The following is a 6,450-nucleotide window of genomic DNA, read 5'->3' as shown; positions in this document are numbered from 1 at the left end:
CCTCATCTACTACCGGCGCATTATACCGACCTCGATGCTCGTTCGGCGGTTTCACATCAGCATGAATAAGTTTTAAATCATTGGGCGTTCTATTTCCCAGATTGTACTTTAAACTTTTAATATACGTATTATGATCGTGAAGATATGTTTGGAGAACGTCAATAAGATCGATTTGCAAGCTAGGGTTTAAATTTGAGCGCAAATATATCTCATCTGCATGGGAAACAAAATATATTTGCAAAAAATCGGGTTGTGCCCTTTCAGCTGGAAGTAAGTCACCGATCAAATGATAAACTTGCCCTTGGACTTTAAAAGTGGGCATAAAGTTTCCCTCACGAATTTCTTTGGCACCAAATGAAGTCATCTGAAATAGTGTATTATATTGTCTTGAGTGATTTAAGAAATGCTTTGATAATGAATGTGAGCCTGATATCAGTTCTTTTAAAACTGTTGTAGGTTGCGGAATTATAGGTATATTTACTTTGCCACCACTACAACACAGTCCAGGAGCTTACGCCGCCCATTTTTTTGCTTGGCATAAATTGCAAATTTTATCCATTCTACCAATATCAATATCATTTAACTCAGTATAGTCAAGGGTGCAATCATAAATAAAAGCAGCATTCAATAAATTACTGCACTCAACTCGTTGCCTGCGAGTTCTATTCCTTGCTGATCGGGCATTTTGCTGTGATAATCGATGGGTGCCAAAGTTCGGGAATTCAGTGAGGCCAAACGTTGAGAACGTTCAGCGCTTGATTCCCGATCACGGCTAGCCAAAGTTCGAGAATTCTGTGAGGCCAAACGTTGAGATCGTTCAGCGCTTGATTTCCGTTGTCGGTTCGCCAAAGTTCGGAAATTTTGTGAGGCGAGACGCTGCGAACGTTCAACGCTCGATTCCCTAGCACGGTTTTGTTCACTGATTCCTCGTTGAGTACCCAACCTTTGCATATTCTCATCCTCAGTTTCATTGCTGCGCAAAACTCGCAGTCGCTTTGCAGTAGCAGACTGCCGAGAAAGCTGAGTTCTTTTTCTAGGCATTATAGTGACAAAGAAAGAACGTAGAAAATGAATAAAAAGAATGTAGAAAAAAGAAATGTAAGATTAATAATTATTTTGACCTGCACTTTTCTGGTATTTAGGTAAACTGAATATTATGTCAAAAGAATTACCATAAAACGAAAATAAGGTAAACTAACCCATTTATTTAATTAATAATCTACATTAAAACAAAAAAAGGATTAATTACAATGAAACTATTAGAAATAAAGTAATATACTGAAACAAAAAAATATCTACTATATAGAAAACAACTACAAAATGAAAATGTGTTTAAAAAGTATTATTACGATGATAATATATCGCAAAAACAAATTAGCGCTGCGTTCGACCGTTCAGTATGGAGCCGACCGCGCGAGTGATAGCAGAAACAGTGAAGAACGTAGAACGGGCATCTCGACAGGATAAAATCTATGTCTTGCTAACTGTCAAATTTATTGCTATTGCCATTGCCAAATCTGTATGTGGGCATTTTTTATCATAAGATAATCATTTGCGCATGCTTTGAGCTCTTGAAAATTTTATTACATTGCGAAATGCCGTTGGATAGGTAGCTGATGTAGCGCTCTTGAACTGTTTAAATCTTTTATGAGGAAAATAAAAAAAAGGATAAAGATCCTTTTTTTTACAAATGTATTTCTGGGTAAAATAAGAATTCATATTTTTGGACTACTATATAATAATTGTGGCATACATTTTATATACCAATTAAAATAATAAATTTAAAATGAGCAATGATATTTTGATTTTTGCTAGTATAAGTTTATTAAATTTAAGATTTCGCTTATTCCCAACCCAATTTGCATAATTTTTCTGTAAATTAACAGTATTAAACTAAATATTAATTTTTTGGAAAAATTGTTATTTTGAAAATGTACTTTATTTTTATAATATAACACAACCGTCTTAAAACTCGCTCTTCTAATTTTCATATTACCGAAATGAAAATGCCATCGGCATATGTGCAAATGGGATATGTTGCCTCTTCGAACTTTGCATAGAAATGAAAACTGCGCTGTTACATTGCTGAAGTGACAGCTTATAGCTTACCTTATATGGCATACAAATTAGTTTGCCATATATTGTAAGCTATAAGCAATGTGGAGTCTCCACAGGCAATAGGCACGGCAATACAGTTAGTAAGACATAGATTTTATCCTGTCGAGATGCCCCGTAAGGAACATCAAAAGCTAAAAGTATCTGTCTTATAGCACAACCAGTGCAAACCGCTACTGCCTTCCTTCCTTTTCCTTCCTCATCCGCAATATGTGTGCACAGTGAAAAACGTGGCAAAAACGCAGAAATCAGCTGTTCTCGTTTGTTTACATTTCATTTGTTTGACACTTCATACAATTCTAAAAATTGTGTCAGCAGCAATATGGAAGTGGACATTAGTGGTGAAATGTTTTTACATTTGTGCGAATTGTACTTTTTATATAGTTTATATAAACAGTATAAAAACAAAAAACGAAAGAGAAAGTACAAAATTCGCCCAATTAATAAAAACTGGGGCGTTTGCGGTTACCAGATAAAAACTTTTCTGCTAATGAAAAACAGCAAAACAGAACAACTTTTTTTTGCATACAAGGATGCGGCCGGACGTCTATAATTTGCTTCTGAATTTCGCATGGAAATCCTTGAAGAAGCCATGGCAGCCCGGATTGGACCCGAGGAAAGGCTCTCGTTGGTATTACTGTAAGTTGATTTGTTGTGTTTTGCAAGTTAATATACGTTTGCATGTATATACATATGTACTTCTCTTACAATTGTTAGCTATTTGTCACAAGGCGTGTCGGTGCAGAGCATTTCATGGAGCTATATTCCAATTCGATGTTTTACAATTATAAAAAATTCTTTAACATCGTTTTGATGGCTGTATGTGATGCGAAATATACGTTCACAGCAGTTAATATTGGCAGCTAAGGAAGTCAAAGTGACGGAGGTACTGTATATTAAATTGTTTAAGATTATAGTATAATGGATTTCTGTTATTATTTATGCAGGAATCTTTCGACTTACTCCATTTGGCAGTGCACTAATACAAAACACTCTGCCTTTGCCACCACCTGTGCCACTGTCTGACGTGTCACCGGAACCTTTTCCTTACTTTTTCGTTGGAGATGCTGCACTCCCATTATGAAATAATTTAATGCGCCCATTTCCTTGAACTATTCTAACACACACGAAACGTATTTTCAATTATCGATTGTCACGCGCTCGTAGAGTCATAGAAAATTCCTTTGGTATATTGACTGCTCGGTGGAGAATTTTGAAAACAACGATTGAATGTAATCCAGAAAATTGTGAAAAAATTGTGTTGGCGTGCATAGCCTTACACAATTTTATAATGTTGAATGACCACAATCGCTGGTATTGTCCGGAGAACTATGTAGATCGAGTGGAAGGAGAAAACATTGTTCATGCCGGTGAGTGGCGCCGGGAAAATGAAAACAACTCTTTACGACCAATGCGAACTTCGGTGCGTAGAGGTCCTTCAAATGCGTTTAACTTACGGGAGAGACTTCCTAACTATTTTATAAATGAAGTATCTGTACCTTTCCAGAACAATTTAGACTCTTTTACAGGAGGACTATATGATCCTGGAGGACCTTATTAGAAATAAATACCTTTTTTTTTTAGTTCACGAGATTTGAAGAATTGAAATAAATGAAATTTTAATTAAAAACAAAATAATATTTTTAGAATTATTTACATAAGAAATGAATTATCTAACAACATATAAATAATAGTGAAATAATAATTTAAAAATAAATACTTCATTTATATATTCTATATTAAATTAACTTAACATTTTATTACTCTCCTCTCTGCACTTCAAACGCAGCTTGCAGCATTTTCTCTATTGCCCTCGTTTGTTTTTCGTCGTCCATTTTATTTAAAGTGCTGAATGATTGTACAGCCGGACTTGTTGATTGTTGTTGTTGGATCTGCTGGGTTGGTTGCGTTGACCATTTATTTTTATAAATCTTGATCGCTTCTATCATTTTCTCGTCAACCTCGCTGGTAGTTGACCTAGATTGACCTCGCTTTCTACTCTTTTGGGTAGCCGCCTGCGTAGAGCAGGGAAGCGAGGTGGATGCGGAAGGAGTCGGGGATGGCTCCACGGCAATAGGAGGCGATGGCGACGGCAGCGATATTGCAATTGGACTCATAGGCGACAATGGCCATAGCGGTGATGGCACTTCCACCTCCTGCGCATGTGACTCATGTCCATGTGGCTGCAATCGACTGTCTTCAGTTGTTGATTGCAACTGGCCCTGACCGGTGACTGCGGTTTCACAAATATTTTGTGAGAATCTATCCCTGTAAATTTAAGTTTTTATTTCAAATACAAGTATGTAAATTATTAAAACACTTGTTGAGTTTTAATCTTTTTTATTTCTCTTGTTTACACAAGAGCAGCCGTTTGTATCGGTCGAATTATTACAACTGATTTGCTTAATAAAATATTGCGACGACTACGCCTAAATACCTGACTCTTTGTTTTACCTGTCAGTTGCTGCACATGTTCTGCCGTGTTACTCGCAAAATGCAATTCGGCAATTTACCTCTTGCTTTTCCGCTTTAACGATGTTGTTGTTGTCACGCGCTACCTAGTCGACGCCTCTTCATCAGTATCGGTGGGAGAGTTGTTGTTACGCTATTTCCACACTCAAACCTGCCGACGCACCGTCCGCAATATCGGTGAGAGTGGAGTGTTGACCGGATACGTGTTTACCGGTGTTAACTACCCCCCCTCCTGAAATGAAGGCGTCCTCGGCTTCTTTGATGACTTTATTCAATACCATGCTAGTTCGTCTTCGTTTCACTAAGATTGCTCCAACTACAGATATGACAAATAGGAGCAAGAGAAGTGCGCGTCCTGATTGTAATGAATGGGCGTTAACAAGATCATGCAACCTCGCTATGTGCCTAATGTTCCTCATATTTACTTTCTGTAAGTATGGTAACGATAGTAAATTAATGTGTTCGGTGAAATTTACATATTGTGCGCGTGCAGCTTCGGGATGCGATCGAATAGTTTTAGCCCAGTTGACGTAGGTCGTAGTGTTTACCATAATCTCTGAATCAAATGTTACAAAGAAAGTTCCTTTCGTTAGTTTCGTCAAGTTCTGGGATTGTATAGACGCTGGTTGATCGTTGATTACCAGGATGCCATTATCAACTTCCTCAATAGCGGGAACGTTATCGGCGGATTTTGACTTATATTTTGCGGAGTGTTGGTTAAGTAGTTGTAGCGTACAGGGGCTTTCCTTCAGAGGCTGACAAAAGTTTGCCGCTACAGCTTCCTTGCAGTTGTAGAGTGGAATGTATCTACCATTACATTCAGCAATAACGTCTGTTTCTAGAGAGATAATTTTTCTGTCATGGATCACTGGCAGCAACTTTACATTATTACAAAATCTGTCTATTTTTGGGAATTTAATAACAAAGTAAATGCAATTCGTATCTTGAAATATCTTAATTTTAGAAATGGACAATAAATCACTTAAGCTAATATTTGCAGAATGTTCAGCAGCTAACAACTCATTGATCTCCATACCATTTAGTAGGATAGGGTTGACGATATTTAACCTGCCCAGAGTGATTGACGTTAAAATGGTTTCCAATTCCATTATAACTGCTCTATTTCTGGCGGAGGCTAGAGAAAAGAGATATCCCGTATCTATTTGAGTGCTTTTTGCATTTTGTAGTAATTTGTTTACTGTCACTGTAAATTCGTTTATTTTCTTTTGTGTAGCTGAATTTATCGCTATTTGTTGTTCGTTTGTTTCTAATAGGGCATTGGTTCTGGTCTCGAGCATTTTAAAGTCGTCGGAGTCCCTGTTATGTATTTCAAGGCAGTCCCCAGAATATTTATACCTCTAGCGTACCGATGGTGTATTTTTATTGCGTTCAATAGTTGCAATATTTCATTAGCGTCATTCTCTAATAGTCGTTTAATATGTGATTGTGGGAATTGGATCAGTAGTTCGTCTGTCTCCTCAGCTACTGCTTCGAATGTTGATAAATTAGTTCTATGGAGTAGAAAGTCATGCTGCTCATAAACAGCTACAGCTCCGGATGTAATAGGAATGTAATAAGAGTTGGTATAGTCGAGAATTTCCGCGTTAGCTCGAAAGCTTAACAAAAGCAGAATGATCCTAAGGGCGATAGAAGGGAGAGCAGTCAGTGTCTTAAATTACTTTTGTGCACTTTTCGTTCATCAATTATAACAAATGTCCCAAGATCCTTTTGGATTACTTTTTCGGTGTAAAGATTTGAAAATTTGTTTCCTATTCTTTTATTAGTCATCACGTAAACTTTATCCCCTGGATTATACTGTCGTGTTTGTCTATTTTCATTATGTTTCTGTAAATCTTTCTGCTG

General features: G+C 37.1%; 1 long non-coding RNA gene across 1 annotated transcript; it reads left to right on the top strand.

Annotated features, from left to right (window-relative positions):
* The first annotated feature begins 2,260 nt into the window (after positions 1-2,260).
* LOC120781717 lies at positions 2,261-3,863 on the top strand. Its single transcript, XR_005706141.1, has 3 exons — positions 2,261-2,754; positions 2,833-3,001; positions 3,063-3,863. It is a non-coding gene; the product is annotated as an uncharacterized LOC120781717 (long non-coding RNA).
* The last annotated feature ends 2,587 nt before the right edge of the window (positions 3,864-6,450 follow it).

Source organism: Bactrocera tryoni, unplaced genomic scaffold (assembly GCF_016617805.1).
Source record: "Bactrocera tryoni isolate S06 unplaced genomic scaffold, CSIRO_BtryS06_freeze2 scaffold_7, whole genome shotgun sequence".
Classification (NCBI taxonomy): Eukaryota; Metazoa; Arthropoda; class Insecta; order Diptera; family Tephritidae; genus Bactrocera; species Bactrocera tryoni.
Note: the sequence above shows the minus strand (reverse complement) of the source record. Positions and strands in the feature narration are given on the sequence as shown.